The sequence below is a fragment of the Moschus berezovskii genome, chromosome 8 (assembly GCF_049115385.1).
Source record: "Moschus berezovskii isolate FMDL1 chromosome 8, NW_MosBer_1.0, whole genome shotgun sequence".
Classification (NCBI taxonomy): Eukaryota; Metazoa; Chordata; class Mammalia; order Artiodactyla; family Moschidae; genus Moschus; species Moschus berezovskii.
Genome location: NC_142467.1, coordinates 64981863 through 65007030, shown reverse-complemented (window position 1 = coordinate 65007030; position 25168 = coordinate 64981863). Strand labels below are relative to the sequence as shown.

General features: G+C 46.4%; 1 long non-coding RNA gene across 1 annotated transcript in view; it reads left to right on the top strand.

Annotated features, from left to right (window-relative positions):
- Window positions 1-24325, top strand: part of LOC129559419 (uncharacterized) — a 110663-nt gene extending 86338 nt beyond the window's left edge. Inside the window, exon 3 of the long non-coding RNA XR_008686534.2 lies at window positions 23742-24325. This is a non-coding gene — a long non-coding RNA (uncharacterized LOC129559419). The remainder of the gene's footprint in view (window positions 1-23741) is intronic.
- The last annotated feature ends 843 nt before the right edge of the window (window positions 24326-25168 follow it).

Below are 25168 nucleotides of genomic sequence, written 5' to 3'. Positions count from 1 at the left end.
ATGGCAACCCACTCCAGTATTCTGGAGAATTCCATGGACAGAGAGGAGCTTGGTGGGGTATAGTCCATGTGGTTGCAAAGAGTTGGACATTGCTGAGTGACTAACACACACATAGACATAGACATACATAGGTATCTTTACTTGAAGTACTGGGGAGAATCAGCGGATTCATAAAATGCTTTGTGTACAGGGCATTCTTGCAGGATATACACCAATCACATTCATTTGGGGTAAGACAAACTAGAGCAGGAAGGGCTATTGAGATATACTTCCAGCTATCAATCCTTGAGAGATCAGAGGTGGGACCAGTTGCAAATATAACCCAAGTTCACCAAATGGCCAAGCAAGTGTCTCTAAAAAATGAACAGGTGTTTATCCAGTCTAGGAGGTGAAAACAATGCTTTACACTGGTGTAGTCTTTTATGGCTTCCTGGGTGGCTCAGCAGTAAAGAATCTGCCTGCAATGCTGGAGACACGGGTTCAATCCCTGGGTTGGAAAGATCCCCTGGAGAAGGAAATGGCAACTCAGTATTCTTGCTTGGGAAATCCCATGGACAGAGGATCCCGGCAGGCTACAGTCCCTGGTGTTGCAAAGAGTCAGACGTGACTTAGTTACTGAACAAGTCTTTTTATAATTTTTGAAATGTTATACTACCAGGATTTCACTGGGGAGGAACAACATATCTAGATTGTTGTTATGGTTACTACTAATCATCATTTACCAAGTCTTCTCCTTAGAAGTCATTCGATGGCTCAGTGGGAGAAGGTAGAAGGGATTCATATCACTGGAGGACTGTGGCCATTTCTAAGATCTGCAGTCCCATTGGAAAAGCCTTTGAAGGATTGACCAGATGTCTTTCCACTGTTAACACTGCATCTACCAGCAGCATTAATTTCAACCCTCTGTTTTCCAGACCATGCCTCCTGCAAATGCACACTGTTGCCAAGAGAATGAAAATGGAGAAAATACTGTGTGTTTAATCAGAGTTGGCCAAGGAATGGGTGGAGGGAGGGCAGAGGTTCAGAAACATTTGGGAATGAGGAGAGAGCTGGCACATGGAGGAGAGTCAAGCCATTTATGATTGCTTAGGACCAGAATTGTTGGCACTATATGTTTACTGGTCCCCCAGGAGCTGCAAGGACTGGGAGGCACCTCCACTCCCAGTCTCCTCTTCTGCCAACTGGCATTCTAGCTGACTTAGCAGTTCTTGAGAACATCACCTCTGCTCTCCCTTGGAATGTTTCAGTTCTATATTCAAAAATGGGATGAGGAAGAAATTTCTAAAAGCAAGGGTGTGGCTAGCTGTGGAGGCAGAAGTTCCATTTGGAGGGAGCATCTGGAAAAGCAGTCCCCCCCAACCCAAATATGTGTCAAAGAGCTGGGTGGTCAGCAATGCCAAGACAGGGCGAGGCCAGGAGTTCCATGTCTTCCCAGAAATGGGCCTGGCAGGAAGGTCAGCCCTGTCATCATCAAACTGCTTCTGACCAGAGAACACATACTACCCTGTACTTTTCAGTCCTCCGTCCTGAGAATTCGGGAGAGCACCAAAGGCCCAAGGTTCCTTGGTGATGCCTGTGCTTTGTAGTTAGCCCTGTGGAGCACACAGTAGGGATGCCCTGGAGGATTCATCTCTCCTGCACAGCCTGGTTTGGATCCAGGATGTCTCCAAGGATTTTGAAATAGAAAAGAAGTGACATCCTCCCTGCAGTGTCAGCTGGCTGGGGGGTAACCTTGAACTCTCTGGTTTCAGTGTGGTGACCTAGGATGTCAGGCTGCATCCTTGGATGCCTGGCTACAATTTCTTGCTGACTGCTCGCAATTATCTGACATCTGGAAGAGACCTGTGAGGCTTTCCGAATCATTTTGTGCCTTCACTTCCTTAAAGGCATGGCTACTTTTTATTTTGTCAATAGACAACACATGCTCATAATACAAATTCCAAAAACACTGAAAGGGAAAGCCATGGACATTCTTCCTTCTCCTGCCCCACCACTAGTTTGTCCACTGACTTTCAAAGGAAGAGAAAGGGTTTCTACAGAGCAGTAGGAATCTGACAAGAACAACCTCTTCCCAGCAGAATGCAAGCTGTGATTGGCTTTGCTCACCAGGCTCTCCAAACCCAAAGTGTGTGAATCTGAATCTCTGTCAGTAGAGAGCCCTCAGGGAACTGGGAAGAATGACTGACAGTAAAGAACCTTATTTTCTCGTCCAGATTTACCTACAGATTGAGTGAGAACATGAGCACTTTACCACCTAAACACTTCAAAAATTGCTAAATATGTTTTGCTGTAAAAGCCAGTAATAATCTATCAAAAGATTAATCTTCAAAGATTTTATGGTAGCACTCAAAATTGCAAAATTTATACATGGAAAATATTTCATTTATTACCAACTTGAGGAACATGGTGTTGTACATGAGCGAGGTTTCTATATAACTGAGGTTTGGTATTTAAGTATGCATTTTATTTTCTAACACTACTGTTATTCCAAGTGTTTTAAAAATCATTCTGTTGTAATTTCCTTCAAGTCAATTTAAGACAAGTGTTAGTTTTTATGTCATTTTTTATAAAGGTATGTTTCATTCTCAGTGAACAGAGCACCTTTGACACAAGTTCCCAGTTTCATGAAGACTTGGGGTAGTCATAATAAATAGACATTGTTTTCCTGGGTTCTTGGCTTCAGTAATGTTTTTAGGGACTATCACGGTATGCAGGGCAGCTTGGCCTCTAGCTGTTCTGCTTTTATTAATGATCCTTCTCCTCTCCCATTTCATGGTCTGTCCTTCTTGTGTCTTCCTTTGTCCTGAGTGTGTCTTGTTGAATGTGGGATTCCTGATAACTTCTTCTCTGAGTTGAAAGGTTGACCTTACTAGGGGTCTGGTCTCTATCTCTAGATATTACAGACGTTCCTGCAGGAGATTATGACTTAGAAACCATGGTATTCATGGTGTTTAGTTAGGGCTATGGGGATGTCTGTGAAGAGGCTCAGCGACACTGAAGCAGCGTGTCATGGAACAGTCTGTTTCAGCTTTGGAAAATAATAACAGTGGAAAGAAATTGCTCAATAACTGATTCCATGAGGGAACATGGAGATTGTTATCCAATGAATATTGATTCTAAAATTCAGGTTCATTGTAAACATGCTGAAAACAAAGGCTAAAATGCCAGCACTCTGCAGCAAGAGCAAACACTCACCCATGCAATAAGATTCGCTGGGGAGGCAGTCTGCCCTTCTCAGTGCGCCAGCATGTGCTTATTGAGCAGCAGGTGCGTCTGTCACTGGTGCAGGAGCTGGGGGTAGGTGGGACTGTGGGGGGATGTTTCCACCACTAGCTGCCCCCTCCTGAGCCTGGCTCAGTCCTCATGAGAGGTCAGTGTCGGTGGAGTCGGTGGGACCTTGGCTACCCACATGATCGGATTATAGTAACTGTCACTCTCTGAATTGCTTACTGCGTTTCAACACTTTGTACACACTTCTCAGTGGATCCTTACAACGATCTGATGAGATCTGTTATTACTTCTACCTTACAGATGAGGAAACTGAGACTCAGAGGGGGATTAATAAATAAGATCAAAGTCGTATAGCTAGTAAGTTTGTCCAACTGCAGAGTCTGTTCCCCTAACCCATGCTGCTTTGCTGGCTCTGGTAAGTGCTCTGCATTAAGCCAAGTGAAAGTGAAAGTCGCTCAGTCGTGTCCGACTCTTTGCAACCCCATGGACTGTATAGTCCATGGAATTCTCCAGGCCAGAATACTGGAATGGGTAGCCTTTCCCTTCTCCAGGAGATCTTCCCAACCCAGGGATGGAACCCAGGTCTCCCACATTGCAGGCGGATTCTTTAGCAGCTGAGCCACCAGGGAAGCCCCAAGCTTTAAGTCAAGAGGAGGAGCCAAATGCTAATCCTCTGGCCCCTGGCAGCAAGGAGTTGGGTGTTCCAGTTCAGTTTAGTCGTTCAGTCATGTCCGACTCTTTTTGACCCCATGAATCACAGCACGCCAGGCCTCCCTGTCCATCACCAACTCCCGGAGTTCACCCAAACTCATGCACACTGAGTCGGTGATGCCATCCAGCTATCTCCTCCTCTGTCACCCCCTCTCTTCCCACCTTCAATCTTTCTCAGCATCAGGGTCTTTTCAAATGAGTCAGCTTTTTGCATCAGGTGGCCAAAGTACTGGAATTTCAGCTTCAACATCAGTCCTTCCAATGAATATTCAGTACTGATTTCCTTTAGGATGGACTGGTTGGATCTCCTTGCAGCCCAAGGGACTCTCAAGAGTCTTTTCCGACACCACAGTTCAAAAGCATCAATTCTTCAGTGCTCAGCTTTCTTTATAGTCCAACTCTCACTTCCATACATGACCACTGGAAAAACCATAGCCTTGACTAGATGGACCTTTGTTGGCAAAGTAATGTCTGCTTTTTAATATGCAGGTTAGCTTGATCATAGCTTTTCTTCCAAGGAGCAAGCATCTTTTAATTTGATGGCTGTGGTCACCATCTGCAGTGATTTTGGAGCCCCCCAAAATAAAGTCTGCCACTGTTTCCATTGTTTCTCTATCTATTTGCCATGAAGTGATGGGACTGGATGCCCCAGAGCCTCTATCATCAGTTCCTTCTTGCCCCACTCTAGTCTTAGGACAGAATCTACAGGCACCTTCATAATTGTAATCCCTAAAACCTAAGGTAACTATTGTGCCTTCCCATATGATAGACCCTTCCTCTGCAGTACTTGGTTATAGGAGGGGTTTAGAGAACTGGTCAACCGAGGTTTATGCTCATGTGGATTTTCCCAAGTGGGGCAGTGTTATCATCTGATGACCATGTACCTACATTATTGAACAAGTATCTAAAAGAAAGGGCCTTGAGAGGTAAATGTGAGAGCTTAAACCTCATATCACAGAGTCCTGTGCTAACAGAGGTGCCTTTTTGAAGCTCTGTTGTCTATATTAGCACACTGAACCCACACAGACTACCGACAGGAGGTGGCTCTTACTTAAAAATCTGAAGATCCTGAGACTCCATAGTGCTAACTCATCTCCCTGTACATAGAAGAGGGGAGAGATGAGCCCCAAAGTACCTGCTCTCTGTAATCCTGAAGAGTGAAAGGCATTTCCCTAAAATAGCTTCTAAGTAGGGCCCAGTTATGTCACTAAAGGAAAACTGATTTTCTTGCATGAGAGTGAAGGCATAATTTTATTCAACTTGGCAAATATTAACCCAGTCCCACTCTATTCTGGATTCTCTTAAACAGCAAAGGTTTAACACCTGGTTGCTGTCCTTGGGGGGGTCTGTGCCTGCTGGGGACTTGGACTGAGGGTAGATAGGGAGAGGAGCAAGGAGCAGTCATTTGCGCCAGCCTGGCATTTGCAGCGAAACTGGGTGACCAGCTGTCTCTGTTTGCCTGGAAGTGAGGGGTTTCCCCGGAGAAGGGACATTCAGTGCTAAAGCCGGGAAAGACCTGGACAAACCAGCATGAACTGGTTACTCTAAAGTTGCTAAACCTCCTTGTGTCTCAGTTTCCTTATCTGCAAAACGGAGATAACACCAGATTTCAGGTGATATAAGAGAGAATTGAATGTGACAGGGTTTGTCAAGTTTGTGACACATGGGGTATCAGTATTCATCTACTGAGACAAGGAGGAGCAGGAGTCCCACAGAGCTGTGGAAACTTCAGGAAAGGACAAAGCCAGCATGAGCCAAAGTGAGCTGGAGAAGACAGTGGAGACAAGTGTGCTCAGAGGGGCCTTAAAGAATCAGTGAGACTTGGTCTAAAATTTTGCAAGGAGATTTGATTGTCTTGGAATAAAATACGGATGAGTCCAGAAATAACTTCTTCCTTGCTTTAAACCACTTATGTGTTTTGAGATTTAGCTACTGCTATGCTATGATTCTCCACCCCTTCTGTCTCCTGACCCCTACCTGTCCACTCTTTCCTGGGGATTTGCTTCTGGTGTGCCATAGGCCAAATCTGGGCCCCTCGCCCCAAACACCTGCTCATTAACTCGCCACCAGCCCCCTCCCCATGAGAGGTGTCTGGTGAGCCAGGATTAGGGAAACTTAAGCTCAGAGAGGTTAAGTGACTTGCCAAGAATCACCCAGCAGATCAATTTTGAATTCGGAAACAGGAACCAGATGTCGGCACCTTGCTCTGTGCTTACTTTGGAAGGTAGAGTGTGGGGCCTCGGAGGCCCCGACAGAAAAACTGAGCTCCTCTGGGAGAGACCAAGAGACCAAGAATTCCAAAGCCAGCCCGTAATTTATGATCAGGAGTTCTCTCTAAGTGTGTCTTATGGGAAGGCATTCTCATAAAAATTCAGCTTTGAGGACACTCCCTGAGTTTGGAAGTCTTTACCTATGAAGGGAATTTCTGACTGTCAGTTAGGAAAAAATGCCACAATGCATGAAACTAGTGAATTAAGGATCTGGCACAAGCTGTATCGAGTATCAAATAATGAGCTTTCCATCTCCAGTCACACACTCAGTGCTTCTCAATTCAGCCAGAATTGGCAAGAGTCAGGCTGGTTATTAAAGCCAAACCTGGAAAAGGCAATTAAGCGCTCCCGGGGTTAAAAGGTTGACTCCAGTGGAAACACAAATCATAAATTTTACTCACAGATATTCCTGTTACTCAGAGACTCCAGCTCTTAAACAGCAGTGCCTGAGGAGGAGGGCTCCTTGCTGGGGGCAGGGTGATAAAAGGCAGGGTTGCCAGCCTGCTGGGTCTGGTCCTCTGTCCAGCTGCAGCGGGAGAGGGGAGTATGAGCAAGTCAGGTCTCTAGGAAGCTCAGTGGTGTTCCAGTAGCTTCCCTGGAGGTGCAAAACACTGTTTCAGGTGCCTTGTGTGTGCTACTTGGGCATTTAGGAACAGGTTGACCAACTACCCTGCTTTACCTAGGACCGAGGGGCACTCTGGACAGAGAACTTTGGTCAGTGCTAAAACTGGAAAAAAACAGATAAACTTGGTGACCAAATTGCTCACCCATAAATGATGCCGATCTTTTCTCAAAAGTACTTGATGTTGTTGTTTCTGGATAAGTCATGTCTGACTTTCTGTGACCTCATGGCCTGAAACACACCAGGCTCCTGTGTCCTTTGCTATGTCCTGGAGTTTGCTCAAATTCGTGTCCATTGAGTTGATGATGCTATCTAACCATCTCATCCTCTGCCACCCTCTTCTCCTTTTGCTTTCAATCTTTCCCAGCATCAGGGTCTTTTCCAATGAGTCAGCTCTTCGCACAGGCAGCCAAAGTATTAGAGCTTCAGCTTCAACATTAGTCCTTCCAATGAATACTCAGGGTTGATTTCTTTTAGGGTTGACTGGTTTGATCTCCTTGATGTTCAAGGGACTCTCAAGAGTCTTCTCCAACACCACAGTTCAAAAGCATCAATGCTTTGGCACTCAGCTTTCTTTATGGTCCAATTCTCACATCCATAAATGACTGCTAGAAAATCCATAGCTTTGACTATACAGACCTTTGTCAGCAAAGTGATGTCTCTGTTTTTTAGCATGCTGTATATGTTTGACATAGCTTTTCTTGCAAGGAGCAAGTGTCTTTTAATTTTGTGGCTGGAGTCACCATCCCCTGTGGTTTTGGAGCCCAAGAAAATAAAATCCATCATTGCTTCCACCATTTCCCCTTCTATTTGCCATGAAGTGATGGGACCAGATGCCATGATCTTAGCTTTTTGAATATTAAGTTTTAAGCCAGCTTTTATTCACGCTCCTCATTCACCCTCATCAAAAGATTCTTTAGTTCTTTTTCATTTTCTGCCATTAGAGTGGTATCATCTGCATATCTGAGGTTGATATTTCTCCCAGCAATCTTGATTCGAGCTTGTAATTCATCTAGCTTGGCATTTTCCACCCAACAATTTTGCAAAATGATAAAATGAAAGATATTGGATGTAGATTTCATACCTCTGCCTCCAGGGCAATCAAATGGGAATCACTGAGTTCCCACCACCAGAGGTGCTGTGAGGGTTAGCTGAGAGTAGGCAGGTAAGCTCTGGGCAGAGGGCAGGGGCCTGGACAAGATTTCCATCCAGCTGTAGAGCCTGTGTATTACCTGCCCTCCTCCTCAATGTGACTGTTTTAGCAACCCAGAGGGCTCAGAAGATCCCTTGGGTAGGCCCAAGACCTACTCACATGGTGTTCAGTTCAGTTCAGTCTCTCAGTTGTGTCCGACTCTTTGCGACCCCATGAATCACAGCACACCACGCCTCCCTGTCCATCACCAACTCCCGGAGTTCACTCAAACTCACCTCCATCAAGTCGATGATGCCATCCAGCCATCTCATTCTCTGTCATCACCTTCTCCTCCTGCCCCCAATCCCTCCCAGCATCAGAGTCTTTTCCAGTGAGTCAACTCTTCACATGAGGTGGCCAAAGTATTGGAGTTTCAGTTTTAGCATCAGTCCTTCCAATGAACACCCAGGATCGATCTCCTTTAGAATGGACTGGTTGGATCTCCTTGCAGTCCAAGGGACTCTCAAGAGTCTTCTCCAGCACCACAGTTCAAAAGCATCAATTCTTCGGCGATCAGCTTTCTTCACAGTCCAGCTCTCACATCCATACATGACCACTGGAAAAACCATAGCCTTGACTAGACGGACCTTGGTTGGCAAAGTAATGTTTCTGCTCTTTAATATACTATCCAGGTTGGTCATAACTTTCCTTCCAAGGAGTAAGCATCTTTTAATTTCATGGCTGCAATCAGTATCCACAGTGATTTTGGAGCCCCCCGAAATAAAGTCTGACACTGTTTCTACTGTTTCCCCATCTATTTCCCATGAAGTGATGGGACCAGATGCCATGATCTTCGTTTTCTGAATGTTGAGCTTCAAGCCAACCTTTTCACTCTCCTCTTTCACTTTCATCAAGAGGTTTTTTAGTTCCTCTTCACTTTCTGCCATAAGGGTGGTGTCATCTGCATATCTGAGGTTATTGATATTTCTCCCGGCAATCTTGATTCCAGCTTGTGCTTCTTCCAGCCCAGCGTTCCTCATGATGTACTCTGCATATAAGTTAAATAAGCAGGGTGACAATATACAACCTTGATGTACTCCTTTTCCTATTTGGAACCAGTTTGTTGTTCCATGTACAGTTCTAACTGTTGCTTCCTGACCTGCATACAGGTTTCTCAAGAGGCAGGTCAGGTGGTCTGGTATTCCCATCTCTTTCAGAATGTTCCACAGTTTATTGTGATCCACACAGTCAAAGGCTTTGGCATAGTCAGTGAAGCAGAAATAGATGTTTTTTCTGGAACTCTCTTGCTTTCTCCATGATCCAGCGGATTTTGGCAATTTGATCTCTGGTGCCTCTGCCTTTTCTAAAACCTGCTTGAACATCTGGAATTTCACGGTTCACATATTGCTGAAGCCTGGCTTGAAGAATTTTGAGCATGACTTTACTAGCGTGTGAGATGAGTGCAATCGTGAGGTAGTTTGAGCATTCTTTGTCATTGCCTTTCTTTGGGATTGGAATGAAGACTGACCTTTTCCAGTCCTATGGTCACTGCTGAGTTTTCCAAATTTGCTGGCATATTGAGTGCAGCCCTTTCACAGCATCATCTTTCAGGATTTGAAATAGCTCAACTGGAATTCCATCACCTCCACTAGCTTTGTTCATAGTGATGCTTTCTAAGGCCCACTTGACTTCACATTCCAAGATGTCTGGCTCTAGGTGAGTGATCATGCCATCGTGATTATCTTGGTTGTGAAGATCTTTTTTGTACAGTTCTTCTGTGTATTCTTCTGTGATAGAAGCAAGGTCTGATTCTGTAAAGAGCAATATTGCATAGGAACCTGGAATGTTAGGTCCATGAATCAAGGCAAATTGGAAGTGGTCAAACAGGAGATGGCAAGAGTGAATGTAGACATTCTAGGAATCAGTGAACTAAAATGGACTGGAATTTAACTCAGAAGACTCACATGGTGTTATTCAAGCTAATGTATCTTTTGAAAAGAGACGGACAGTAACTCATATTAGTTATTTGTCCAGAAGTGAGTCCCACTTAAGAGCAGCCAACAAGGAGAGCCAATGGTCCATGAAGAGTGAAATGCCCTGAGAATGTTTTTGTGGTTTTCTGATTAAACCTGTTTTGGATAGTCTGTCAAGCAGGTAGAGAAATAGACAATCTCAGATGGGTTAATAAAGGAGGTTTTTTTAGTGTTTATCCCACTGTGTCCTTTCAGAGGGTTACTTGCATGAAAAAGTGCCCCAGAGGAGAAGCTCTGGGGAAAGAGCCACTGCCACCAGCCACCTCTGAGAGCAGAGAGGAGCCAGCCCTGTCTGCCTGTTTTAATTTCCTTGGAAAAAGTGACATAGCAGAGTATCTTAGTCCAAATTTGCATGCAATGCAGTCACTCACGGAGATGCTATCTCTGCTAATAATCTGGCAATTAAAATGGAATGTGACTGCTAATTAAACCTGCCACTCAACTCAGAGATGCATATTTGTTTTCCAATGGGGCTAGATCTGATCTGGCCTGTCTTCAAGATTTGGATTAGAATGGAAGACCCAAAGCAGAGAGTTCCTCTATATACCTTTACATTGTCTTCTTTTGAAAATAAACCTTAATGCGAGCTAAGATCAAATTAGAAGCTGAAACCAAATGAATCACCTTAAATTTTAGAGGTGTACATCTTTGGCATGTTTTCATTGGTTCCTTCATTTAGTGTATTTTTTTCTCATTTGATTTGTGAGTAGATCTTTAATAATTTGAAATGTTCATAGTTGGTTTAATGTTAAAGTTTCTTTAAATTTCTATTTGATTAAAACCCATACCATTTAGCTGGGTATATTAGCAAGGATCAGAAGGCTGATAGTCTACTGTGGAGAATGGCTGCCCATGAGGATTCTGGGCTATTTTAGTTACCATTTAACTAGGGAATTTTGAGTCAAGTCAAGGAAAGAAACTGATCAGGCCTGGGTGGCGCTGCAGACTTTTCCTTGGTAGGGACTCTCCTGTGAGCCCCACATGGACACGAGCGGATTGGAACATTGGGACTAGTTGTGCTAGGTGACGCGGCAGCTTCAAAATGCTCAGCTACAAAGCATACAGTTGTACGCTCGGTCTCTTTCTGACCTCTCCAAACTTGCTGACCTGTGACAGTGTCTGCATATAAACGGCATGTGTACCCCCCGGCATGGGGCTTCCCAGGTGGCGCAGTGGTAAAAAGTCTGCCTGCCAATGCCGGAGATGCAGGAGAAGTGGGTTCAATCCGTGGGTCAGGAAGATCCCCTTGAGGAGGAAATACCCACTCCAGTATTTTTGCCTGGAGGATCCTATGGACAGAGGAGCCTGGTGGGCTACAGTCCATGGGATCACAGAGAGTCAGGCGTGACTGAGCACAGACACATGTACCTTCACAGCCTTCTGCTGTGCTCAGGGCGGACATCTACAAGCTATTACTTCACTATTTCCTCTTGAACCAAAGCATGGTCTGAAACCCTGTTTGTACCATTCTCAAAGCAGCCCCTGTCAGTTGAATGGAATGGAGACTCCAGTGAGACATTGCCACCACCCCTGCTGTGTAGCGCCCACAGAGCACCTGCTGTGTGAGACAGGAGAGGGCTGGGAGAAAAGGAAGCGGGGCTGTTGGGGTGCAACTCTATTCATAGGCTGAGGGAGGCCAGCAGTGTCCCCCTTCCCCGTGCCTTGCTCCAACTCTCGGGGTGTAGAGTACATATAAGGAGATCACCTCCTCAGCACCCAGATAAGCCCTCTGGACCCTTTGTCCCACAGGCTTCTGGGGCTTCTGGAGCCAGTGGGATGGAGCATTCTGAAGAAAGAGCATTTCCTCACCAAATGCTTTAGGAGACGTGCTTGAAAGGCCATGAGGAGGGTGTGACTGGTGAGCTCCAGGCCACCCGCTCACCTTGGCAGCCCCTCAGGGTGTCTGTTCTTGGGCAGAGCATCCCACAGGAAGCCAGGCAGCCACAACAGCGGGCAGGACCGTGGCGGGCCAGAGCGCAGACAGAAAGAGACTTTGAAGGAGACTCTTGGCTCCTGGATGAAACGCACCGGTCCCCTGGGCGGCCGGTGTGCTGCATTCACTCCTTTTTATTGAACCACCAGCTACACAGATGTGTCCGCCCACACAGATACTCAGAGGCCCAGTCCTAGCCTCGGGCTCCACGGAGGGAAGGCTGCAGAGGGTCAAACAAAATTCACCTTGAGGTATATGAAGATGAAACCAGCTCCCAGTTAGGACACTACATAGATATTTAGGGATGTGACACGGCTCCTAGAAATGGCTGCAGATAATAATATTAAAATGAGTATTCTATCAGCTCCCTGCTTTGACTTTTGCTCTCTGAAAATTCATTATCCTCCTGGAAGCTTCTCTGGTGGCTCAGATGGTAAAGAATCTGCCTGCAATACAGGAGATCTGGGTTCGATCTCTGGGTTGAGATCCCCTTGGAGAAGGGAATTGCTATCTATTCCAGTATTCTTGCCTGGAGAATCCCATGGACGGAGGAGCCTGGCGGGCTACAGTGCATAGTGTCTCAAAGAGTCAGACACGACTGAGTGGATAATACTTTCACTGGCAGCCAGAATGGCTAACCGTGGACCCCCCACCTCCCACTCACCCTTCAGCCTCCACACTTGCAGCTTCCTGCTTCTCAAGAGCTAGCTGTTCCCTCTACCTGGACTTCTCCTCCCTGATACTCTCAGGGCCGGCTGCTTCTTGTCACTCATGAGCTAGCTCAGTGGTCCCCTCCACAGAAAGGCATCCCCGAGCCCCCAGCCCACGCTGGAAACCTTCCCTCCCCATGAAGTCACATTCCTGCTCTCCTTCTTCCCAGCATTCATCACTCTTTGAACCTATCATGTTTAACAACTTTTTTCTTGCTTATTGTCATTTTCTGTCTATGAGAATAAAAGATCTCTGAGAGCAAGACCTCACCCAGCACAGAGTGTGTTCTCAATAAAAATTCAACAGGGAAAGAACCTTTGCTAAGTCTCCTAGGAGCAGACAGTTACTTTTTCCCTGGGTTCTCCCAGTTGGCTTTGCAGGGTGCTGGGCTGGAGTGGAGGCAGCCTAACCTTTCTGAAGCCGGTGTGCAGGAGTGGTGCATGCACAGGCCCAGGTGACTTCTTTTCCTTCAGGCCCTGCCAGATTCTCACAGAGAGCTGCCTTCCACCGCAGGGCCTCTGTCTGGCCAGGCCCACACCCCGGGGACAGCTGTGCTGGCATCTTCCTCCCGCTGCCTGTCCTGGAGGTGGCTATGTTTCCTCTTGGAGCCCAGCCGCAGGATGGACACCCTGGGAGCCTCTGTCTGAATCCAGCCACATGTTTTTGCTCCCTCCCCAACCTTCTTCCCGGGACATGGGCTCTTGGGTTTAGAAGTAAGCAAATTCCCAGCAGCTCTGGGACACAAGTGAGGTTGGCCTTAGTCTTTTGGGAAAAGAGAAAATGCTGAAGACTCAACAAGAGTAGACTTTCTCCCTTCTTAACGGAGACGGCTGATCATAACCCAGGAGGAAACAAGTCTTGGCTCTCTAACCTGCTGTGACTTGAAGCAAATCTAGAGAAGAGATGCATGGATGAGAACCCTGTGTCCCCTGCAAGGGTGACCTTGCCAAGCCTCAGCTACAACACCATCAAATGGGTGGGTGTAGCAGTGAAATCTCTGCCCAAGGGCAGTTTTGAGGAGCAAGGAATGCAGTGCATGGCATACGCTCAATGTGGAAGTATCTGGGAATGCCATGGAGCAGAGGGGAATACAGACTAGCAAGGCCGCTAGGTTGGGAGCAGACTGATTTGGCTCACAGGAGATGAGTCAAAGATGAGTGGGGCAGAGGCTTCCTTTCCATTCCCACTGAGGACAAGGTATGGCCATGCGTGCATGTGCGCTAAGTCGCTTCAGGCGCGTCTGACTCCTTGTGATCCCATGGACTGTACCCCACCAGGCTCCTCTGTCCATGGGATTCTCCAGGCAAGAATACTGGAGTGGGTTGCCACACCCTCCTCCGGGGATCATCTCAACCCAGGGATCGAACCCATGTCTCTTATGTCTTCTGCCTCGGCAGGCGTGTTCCTTACCACTAGCATGACCTGGGAAGCCCAAGGTAGGGCCGTGAGTCATGCCAAATTTGGTGATGCTGTCAGGACATAAGGAGCTCTGAGTGAGGAGGATCTGATTCTTACTTTTCTTGGATTTCCTGTTCCAAATTCTGTGCTAGGTTTAGAGTAGGTTTGAACAAAGAGAGAGATGTGGTTGGCAGCGAATTCCAGGACAGGATGCTCAGTGAATACTGAGTGAATGAATGAATACTCTCCCCAGCCTCCTGTGCTATTGCCTCTCAGCCCCTCCGCCCACATGCCAACTTAAACCCAAGCTGTGCAACAAGGGCAGGCCTTGGAGTACCTCTGGGAGCAGCAGGTTTTCACACAGAGGGAAACTCATCTGGGGAACGTCTGCCACACCATCCTGTTCTGACCTATTGGCGTGGCAGTTCCCTGCACACCTGTGGGAGGTCTCCAGGTTCACTCAGAACTAGTCTGGGCCTTCCATACTGGAGAACAGCTGTAGACAACCCTTCCTGCCTCCAGGCAGTCACTGTGCTGAGGGGTGTGGGGCTGGTCCTAGTGTATAGTGGACTTCCCCTCAACCCCTGAGCCAGCATGGGAGAAGCTGCTGTGTCCTGCAAGAGCAGGGAGGTGGCACTGGGACATGTGGGGATGAGGGACTGGACAGTTAGAGTCTCATCTCCCAGTGGTGACCTCAAGAAGAAAGAAAAAATAATGGAAAGATGATTGGAAGCCATCTTTATTTTTTGAAAGGAGAAAGAAGCAGAATTCCTAAGCATGTAAAAAGCACTATTTAAATTTCTTGTCTGTAGCATATACTCAAACCTATAATTATGGCTTTGGAAAAAAAAAGGATAATTATGAAAATTTCTGGGCTCATTAAAGACACACAATTGACATTCAAAATTATTTGAGTTAGAAATGATGCTGAAATGAGTCTCTTTTAAGGAGACCCAGAGGAAAAGAACTTTGCTTTTTTTAAAACTCGAAGTTCTGCATTAACCCTGAGTGTCACAGGTTGCCTCAGGTAACGCTTCACTCCTTGAGAAGGAGGTGACACACAGGCTGCCCTCTCTGCAGGGCTGACTCAGCTTGGCCTCTAAGGGCCAGGCTTCTTGGGCCTGGTGGGTCGTGATTTTAGGTGAATTCCCACAAACAGTGGTCATCTAGAGCCCAACTGGCTGTGTGTTTTGCTGAAGTACCTGCCCTGCTCCAGACTGCTCAGGAGGCCAAGGAGCAATCAGACACCCCTGATCCATTGGTTTCCTCAGGATATGACGTGATTCTGAAGTCAGACTGATCAGACTCAAATCCCTGTACCATCGCTCACCAGCTGTGTGACCTTGGCTCATCCCTTCCTTTCTTTGGAGAATTTTCATCAGTAGAGTATGGGCAGCTGGAAAACCTCCTTTGCGCAGAGCCTGGACCCTGCCTTTCCTTGAGTCCTAGCTGCACCCCCTCATCCCATATGCCAGCACCATGATGAGACTGTCAGGTCTGACATAATGGGAGGGTAGACCAGATGTATGAGCCAGCAGAGCCAGTAGGACACTGAGGTTATGGTAGCACTGCTAAGCAAGAATACCCCAGTAGCTTTCTCCCATGGCCCAAGAGAAGGCCATCCCTGGTGTATCCTTGAAGTGATCAGAACCCATCTCATAGGCCCTAGCTGCCAGGGGAGCTTCCAGGAGCAGGCTCTCAAAGGCAGGGCTGGAGGTGTTTGTTCCTAAGAGCACAACCTTTGAGGGCCTCTCCTCCTTGCTGCATGAGGAACCCAGGCTTTCATGACCTCCCACTGCCCTTGATCCGGGTTCCCACGTCACTCTGCCCTGGTACCTGCTGCCCTAACTGTCTAGACTGTGCTGGGCTGCTTGGAGGGCTCTGCTGCATGTGGGTCTTGCCATCTTCAGGAGTATCTGTATCCAGCCCTGAGGAACTTTCTAAATCATGCCGTGTTCCAAGTTGTCAGTGCAGGGAGGCTTCTGAGAACCAACTCAACTAGGCAGGGCTCAACTGGTGTCCTTAGTGCCATCTCCTGGTGCTCATACTGAGTGCCTGGGCTTGGACCTGCTCTGGTTCCCAGGGCCACTGTAAGGTCACACTGTGGTTGAGTTAGTAATTGGAAGCTCAGTGCCCCCTGAGTGAACATGGGGAAGTCAACATAGCTGTTTATCTGACTGGTGGTTCATAAGCCAGCCATTTGTGGCCTGTGGTCAGTCAGCCATGACTTTAATAGAGGCTTTTTCTTAGAACTGATATTATCAATATCTTTTCAACCTGAGGCTTACATCTGATCTTCTAAAGAATCTGAGCATTTCCTTAGTGTTTATGGCTCTAGTCAATACTATAATTTTAAAAAATGACAATTTGAGATGGATCATAAACCTAAATGTAAAACCTAGAATCAAAAATCTTCTAGAAAAGAAAAAGAGGAGATAATCTTCACAGCCTTGGAGCAAGCAAAGATTTTTTAGACAAGATACAAAAAGCACTAACCATGCAGAGAAAGAATAATGAATTAGTTGTCAAAACTAAGTTTCTGGGTTTTCATCTTCAAAAGACACCATTAAGGAAATCGAGATAGGTAAGCCACAGAAGGGAAAATACATGAAATACACATAGTTGATAAAGGAATTACATTTAGAATATGTCAAGAACTTCCACAGAGCAAAACAGAAAGACAAGCCAATTTTAAAAATGAGAACAGAAATCTTACAAAGTAAGACATGCAAATGGCCACTAAACACATGAAAAGATAGTCAACATCATTAGTCATCAGGAAAATGTAAATTAAAATCACATTGAAATAATATATCTCACCTAATAAGGCAATGGCAAGCCACTCCAGTACTCTTGCCTAGAAAATCCCATGGACAGAGGAGCCTGGTAGGCTGCAGTCCCTGGGGTTGCTACTAGTCAGACACGACTGAGAGACTTCACTTTCACTTTTCACTTTCATGTGTTGGAGAAGGAAATGGCAACCCACTCCAGTGTTCTTGCCTGGAGAATCCCAGGGATGGCGAAGCCTCGTGGGCTGCCGTCTATGGGGTCGCACAGAGTCGGACACGATTGAAGCGACTTAGCAGCAGCAGCAGCAATACAATGTTTAAAATTTCAAAAGGGCCGATTACTCCAAATGCTAGTGAGGGTATGGAGCAAATGGACCTCTCATGCCATACTGGTGAGAATCTAAAATGAAACAGTCACTTTGGTAAATGATTTAGCAGTTTCCTATAAACATAAATGTATGTCTGTTAGCATAACTGTCACCATCTTGAGCCTGTTTGCTTCCTCCTGTCCTTCCACTGATCCTACCTAGGACTGTACTATGCAGTAAATCTCTTCTCTGTCATTGAAGACTTTGTGGTTAATAGATATTGTTTAGCAATCATTGGGTCTAGGTGGCCTCTCTGCTCCGTTAGTCACCAAACAACGATGAAGACCTTCCCTGACATATTCCCAGTGCCCACGAGGCTAGTTACCCATTCATAAATCCTGACGTAAGAATGTACTTACTGTTTTCAAGTATGGACCTGCATACCCTAGGTTAACTATAAAGTTGTCCCAGTGGCCCCTTGGCAGTGTGGAGTACAGCTGCAAATACTTCTGGACTGTTTCTGCCTGGTTCCACCCTGTGGAACCTATAGTAACCTGATCTATACACTGTATGGAACTATCTGCCTTGTTTTTTGGTCTCAAGATACCTTCTCAGTTCTGTGGACAATTTTCATTCCCTCCACCTTCCAACAGTATATCTATTCTATGACCAATGATTTCACTCCTGTTGACCCAAGAGAAATGAAAACATATTTGTACAAGAAATATATTTTATGATATTATATCATAATATGATAATTATGATAGACTTATTTATAATAGCCCTAAACTGGAAACAAACCAAATGTTCATCAGTAGAAGAATAGATTTTTTTCACAAGTGATACATTCATACAATGGAATGCATGCATGCGTGCTCAGTCACTTCAGTCATGTCCAACTCTTTACAACCCCATGGACTGTAGTGCGCCAGGCTTCTCTGTCTATGGGATTATCCCAGCAAGAATACTGGAGTGAATAGCCATTTTCTCCTCCAGGGCATACATGGAATACTATTCACCAATGTTATTGTTGTTCAGTTGCTAAGTTGTGTCTGATGTTTTGTGACCCCGTGGACTGCAGCATGCCAGCCTTCCCTGTCCTTCACTATCTCCTGGAGCTGGCTAAAACTTATGTCCATTGAGTCAACGATACCAGCCAACCTTCTCATCCTCTCTTTCCCCCTTCTCCTCCTGCCCTCAATCTTTCTCAGCATTAAAGTCTTTTCCAGTGAGTCAGCTCTTTGCATCAGGTGGCCAAAGTATTGGAGCTTCAGCTTCAGCATCAGTCCTTCCAATGAATATTCAGGATGCACTAATCAAAAAAAAAAAAAAAAAACAGCAAAATGCTAACACCTACAACAACATGGATGAGTTTCAAAAACATTATCCTGAACAACAACAGCGAAAACAGATATAGAAAAATGAGTCCAGGGAACATACTCTATGCCTCCCTTTATATGAAGTACTCGAATGGACAAAGCTCATCTATGATGATGGAAATCAGAAAACAGTTGCCTCTGCCAGCAGGGAGGCAGAGATCAACTGGAAAAGTTTATGAGGGAACTTTCAGGGGTGATTGGAAATGCTTCATGTCTAGACCTTGACTCAGATGATAGCTAAGCAGATTTATACAGTATCTATACAGGTTTATATTGCCCAGACTCATCAAATGGAATACTTAAGATCTATGTATTTTATTTTATACAAAATTTTATATGGTTTATGTATCAATTAAAAAATATCAAGAACCCACATTTATTGAACATATACTCTGTGCAGGCAGGATTGTGAAAGACCACCTCTTCATGGACTCATCAGTGATCACAACTACGTAGAGAGGTAGGACCCATCACGGGCAGCCTTCTTATCTGTGAGGCTGCAGAGCTCATTAAGTGGCAGAAAAAAGTGAAAAGTGAAAGTGATGGTCACTCAGTCATGTCCAGCTCTTTGCAACCCCATGGACTGTAGCCCACCAGGCTCCTACTCTGTCCATGGATTTCTCTAGGCACAAATACTGGAGTGGGTAGCCATTCCCTTTTCCAGGGGATCTCATCAACCCAAGGATGGAACCCAAGCATCTGCACTGCATGCAGATTCTTTACCATCCAAGCCACCAGGGAAACAGAACCTAAATGCCGTGGCCTGAGGACTTGTTCACCCTGATTGTCTCTTATTTTGTTATCTCTGGACCTCCATCAACATTTTTCACATGACTCATAGAAAATGTGAATTTCAGGCCTTGTCAGTTACTGAGTGAACCTGTGCTAAACACCAGACACTGTGCCGGGCTGAGGAGAAGCCCTGAGCCAGAGGGCTGCCAGCTCAGGAGCCCCAGTCTGAAGAGGTCCCTGCAGGCTGGCATCTAGTCCTTCTGGGTGTTTGCTGGCCCAGCTCCTCTGCACAGATGGCTGGCGGGTCCAGCCTTAGGGTTTCTTTCCTGTTGCCTCCAAAGGCTCTGCCCCAGTTCCAGAGGGGACTCTGGTTGGAAATTCTTCCCTTGTGCTGCTGCTGCTAAGTCACTTCAGTCGTGTCCGACTCTGTACGACCCCATAGACGGCAGCCCACCAGGCTTCCCCCATCCCTGGAATTCTCAAGACATGAGTATTGGAGTGGGCAGGTGCCCTTTTATCTTCACAGGCACTGTCTGCAAAAGCAGGTCAAAGCACGGGCACCCTGTCAGAGAGAGAGAAGGGAATTCTTAAGTTCCCCTGGGCTCTGTGTGCACACCTGGGCTCCCTGTCTTGGGTCTCTGCAGGATGCTCTGCCAGCAGCAACACAGTGGGTGCCACTGTGCACATGGCGACCAGGCCTCCCCTTGCTCTCAGTTTCTAAACCCAGGTTGGGTGCAGGTTGAGACATTTTGCCCCCCATAAATCACAAGGGAGCCAGGGCCTTAAGGAGCTCGCTTTCCTGCCTTGCAATTGACAGGCAGCACTCCTTGGTCCTGTCATGCCTGTAAGTCTAGCGATGAGCCCCCTTCCCTGCCATCTGCATGGAGTCATCTGGAGACCCACAGCCCTCCCTGGAGACCCTCAGCTCTCCCCATTTGCAGTGTGCTCCTGGCCGCCAGCCCTGCAGTAATGGCGGTGATGCCCATCTACCTCAGAATCTGGACCATCAGCCCCTCAAGATGCCCTAATGACCTATCCCTTGCTGCCTCCCCGGTCCGTTCAGCCGAGGCTGTGTGCCACCTTGTTCTCCCTGCACCCATCACTGGTAGTCAGAAGCTTCAGCACACAGCTAAGGATGACTTTACTGGGGATCACAGGCTGAGTTTAGCACTTTCGCATCTTATGAGATCTTTTTCTAATAATTGCCTCTGATATCCACCCTGGGACCACAGGAAGCCGAATTGGCTGAGGGGGCCACTTGGTAACCTTCTGGAGGCAATATTTTGCGGAGCGAAAACCCTACCAACACCATGTCTTGAGCCCTATGTGCATATCAAAGCTCTCTGCTATGCTTTTTGTCACTCAGTCCTCATGTCATGTTGTAAGGGACACTTGTGTATCACTCCCACATTTAGAGGAGAAAATGTGCCCCAAACTTTTAGTAGTTTTGTCCATGTCCCATGGTGGTATCTGAACTGACTGATGGTGGTTCAGAAAGACAGACCTGACTCCCTGTTCTCTGAGCAGAAGCTCACAGAGTCGAGATCTGGGCATTTCTCACACACATGTGTTATCATGGACAGATACACTGTATGGGGTGTTTCCTGGGATGCATCCAAAATGGGGCCCAGCATGATCAAGACCTGGACCCTGCCAACTCATCTTCCACACAGAAACCAGGTTGACAGTTTTCTTCCAAAAAACTAATATGACCATGTCACTCTCCTGCTTATTTCTCTCTTTAACCATCACAACCGTCCTATGAGATGGATGTTAGGACTTTGACATGCAGGTGAGAAAGATAAGTCTAAGACACCACCTTTACTAACTTGCCTCCAGCACCGTGCTGTTGTTCAGTCGCTAAGTCACATCCAGCTCTTTGCGACCCCATGGACTGCAGCACATCAGGCTTCCCTGTCCTTCAGTATCTCCCGGAGTTTGCTTAAATTCATGTCCGGTTGATGCCATCCAAACGCTCATTTTCTGTTGCCCCCTCCTCCTGTCCTCAGTCTTTCACAGCATCAGGGTCTTTTCCGATAAGTCGGCTCTTCTCATCCTGTGGCCAAAGTATAGGAGCTTTAGGCTTAGTCCTTCCAATGAACTTTCAGGGTTGATTTCCTTTAGGATTTACTTGTTTGATCTCCTTGCTGTCCAAGGGATTGTCAAGAGTCTTCTCCAACACTACAGTTCAAAAGCATCAATTCTTTGGCACTCAGCCTTCTTTATGGTCCAACTCTCACATCCATACATGACTACTGAACAAACCATAGCTTTGACTAGACAGACTTTTGCTAGCAAAGTGATGTCTCTGCTTTTTAATATGCTGTCTAGGTTCGTCATAGCTTTTCTTCCAAGGAGCAATTATGTTTTAATTTCATGGCTGCAGTCACTGTCTGCAGTGATTTTGGAGCCCAAGAAAATAAAATCTGTCACTGTTTCCATTGTTTCCCCATCTATTTGCCATGAGGTGATGGGACCAATTACCATGATCTTAGTGAGAGATCAGTTTTTGTTATGTTAAGTCATCCAGTTTGTGACTTTGGCAGCTCTAGGAAACCAACAGAGGATCTTATTCTTAGAGTGGGGAGAATCTGGGTCATGCCTACAGGTACTATCTTCTCTCCTGGAGATTTTCAGTGTCCATCTGCATATGAAAGATTCCAAGAAGTCTCAAAGTCAGAAACCTGTTCAACACTTTTAAATCTAGTATTTCCCAAACAAACTTGATCTTGGGATGTCTTACTCACAAAACACCTTTTAGCTGGTGTGAAGCTGGGACTCCAAGGAGCATACTTAGAGAAATACTATTAAATGTCGAACAGGTCTCCTTTCTGGCTACATGCAGGGAAAAATGCCTTCTTGATCAGACCTGCCTGTGCTTTTTCATCACTCCTGACAGCCCTTCACGACTCTCATCAGCACTGGAAAAAAAAAACAACCCTCAAGAAATTTAATTACTATAGAAATGGCTATGAAAATGCCATTCACAGTGAGCAATGAACAAGATGGTAATATTTTATATCAGACAGGGACCCACAGGCAAAAATAGCAAAGGCAGATGTGTGGGCTTGTGTTGTTTCGTCCAGAATGTAAAAAGACAAGAAGTCTGAGATCTGGAGGAATTTCCCCAAGGCAAACCTGGAAACTTCAATCACTACTCAGGGATGCTTTTGAGCACCTCGAACTCTGAGCCAAGAATGTCTTAGTGATAAACGCACAAAGCAGCCCAGCCAGGACTCCCTTTGGTTCAGACAAAGGTGAGAACGGCAGTTTCTCAGCTTCTTTGGCTGTAGATACCAAGGCCAAGGATGAGCCACACACTTGCTCGGTCTGCACGGAGCTGTCTCTACCCCAGTCCCACTGTGCTGTAATGTGGGGGGTGTTTTTAGAACAAGATCAATTAATATGCCTGACATTGCTGCCCGCACTCTTCCCTGCCTGCCTGGTTAACTTCCCTGACTCTTCAGTCAACTGCATCCCCCTGCTCTACTCTCCTCAAGCACCCTGGGCGGCCTCCTGATTGCTGCTGACACCACACTGTGACGTGCTCCGTGATGGACTGTGGGCTCCATCAGGAGGGGATGGTCACGGTCACCTCTGTGTCCTGAGCACCCAGCACAGCATCTGACTGAGAGGACATCTTTGCTCTTCTTGGAGGCCTCCTCATCCCCACTGCCACACCCTTGAGCATCCTCTCCCTGTAAGTGCCCCCCTGCCCCCCAGATCTGAAGGGAAGTGGTTGCAGAATCACCAGCACCCATGAGTGAGCACCGTTCCAGTGATCTGTACACAATGATAGGCTCAGTGTTGGGTTTCTACAGCAGCCTCACACTCTTGCAAACATTTCCATCCTGAGATATGGCAAATAACTGTGTCAATCGGCACTGTTCAGTTAGCGTTCCAGCTGTCACATCTGTTTGAGACCTGGCTTGAAGTCATGAAGAAGGTGAAGGTTTTACTTATGGGTCTGTGTACTGCTCCAAGCTAAGGAAGCTCAGGGGTGGAGAGGTTTCCTTGCTGTGAGGATGTGCTGTGGAGCAGAGTCTCTGCATGTCCCTTGCAGTGGCAAATTGGCAAAAAACAAGATTGTCTTCTTAACCAGCTCAGCTTCTCAGTTACATCCAATCCCCAACCTCAGACCTTTCCTTTACTGGCACAGGTAGATTCTGGATAAGTTAGCTAAGGGACAAGACAATTTATAACTACTCTTCCCCCAGGCTCTGGGCTTTCCAATGATCTTCCTTGTGCATGAGCAGTGCAGATTCTTGTCAAATATTGAGCAGGATGATGGCAACATCCCCATTTTAAAGAAGAGAAACTGAGGCCCAGAGATGTATGGTCATTTGACGGCATTCATGAACTGAAGACTTCTAACTTAGGGTCAGTACTGTTTGACCAGTTACTTTAAGAGACACATGTAAAGGTCAAGTTGGATCAAAATTAGCTAGTATTTTGTTTTGTATTTACTGTGTTCCATTTAACTTCTATGCAGAGTATATCATGAAGAACGCTGGGCTGGAAGAAGCACAAGCTGGAATCAGGATTGCCGGGAGAAATATCAATAACCTCAGATATGCAGATGACATCACCCTTATGGCAGAAAGGGAAGAGGAACTCAAAGGCCTCTTGATGAAAGTGAAAGAGGAGAGTGAAAAGGTTGGCTTGAAGCTCAACATTCAGAAAACGAAGATCATGGCATCTGGTCCCATCACTTCATGGGAAATAGATGGGGAAACAGTGGAAACAGTGTCAGACTTTATTTTTTTGGGCTCCAAAATCACTGCGGATGCTGATTGCAGCCATGTAATTAAAAGATGCTTACTCCTTGGAAGGAAAGTTATGACCACCCTAGATAGCATATTAAAAAGCAGACATTACTTTGCCAACAAAGTTCCGTCTAGTCAAGTCTATGGTTTTTCCCGTGGTCATGTATGGATGTGAGAGTTGGACTGTGAAGAAAGCTGATCGCCGAAGAATTGATGATTTTGAACTGTGGTGCTGGAGAAGACTCTTGAGAGTCCCTTGGACTGCAAGGAGATCCAACCAGTCCATTCTGGGGGAGATCAATCCTGGATGTTCATTGGAAGGACTGATGCTAAAACTGAAACTCCAAAACTTTGGCCACCTCATGCGAAGAGTTGACTCACTGGAAAAGACTCTGATGCTGGGAGGGATTGGGGGCGGGAGGAGAAGGGGACGACAGAGAATGAGATGGCTGGATGGCATCACTGACTCGATGGACATGAGTTTGATTGAACTCCGGGAGTTGGTGTTGGACAGGGAGGCCTGGCGTGCTGTGATTCATGGGGTCGCAAAGAGTCAGACACGACTGAGTGGCTGAACTGAACTGAGGAAGTATGTAAAGAGCTTTTGAGAATTATCTCATTTAATTCTTCCATTAACTCTTTCAGGTATTATTCTTTCCATTTTACAAATAAGGAAACAGAGGGACCATCTCTGGGCTTTCACTCCCTGGAGATGGAGCCTGGTCTTCCTAGGGCATCAGGATATCAATAACCCCTGGTGGGTGACTGATCCCCGTGGCAAAGTCTCACATCCTAACCCCTGGCAGCCTCGCAGAGGCTGCTCTTGAGGGTGTACTGGCCTGGCTGGAACACAGATGAATCTGTGTGGCCACCGCCTGCTTTGTTCTCAGGAGTCAGTCACCCTGCAATACTCTCTTTGAACTCAGCTGTCTCATTCTGGCTGCCCATCTGGTCATCAGCCCAGCCCTTTCTTTTCAAAAAGAGCTTCCTGTCTGTAAGAAGTTGTCCAGCCTCTGAGGCCAGATCCCCTCCTCCTGCCACCACCACCACCACCTGTTACACCTGGCACCTGAGTAAATATGGCCTGGCTACTGGCCACTTCCTAGAGACAGGTCAGAGCAGCCCGGAGAGAGACACATGTCCTGGGTGATTT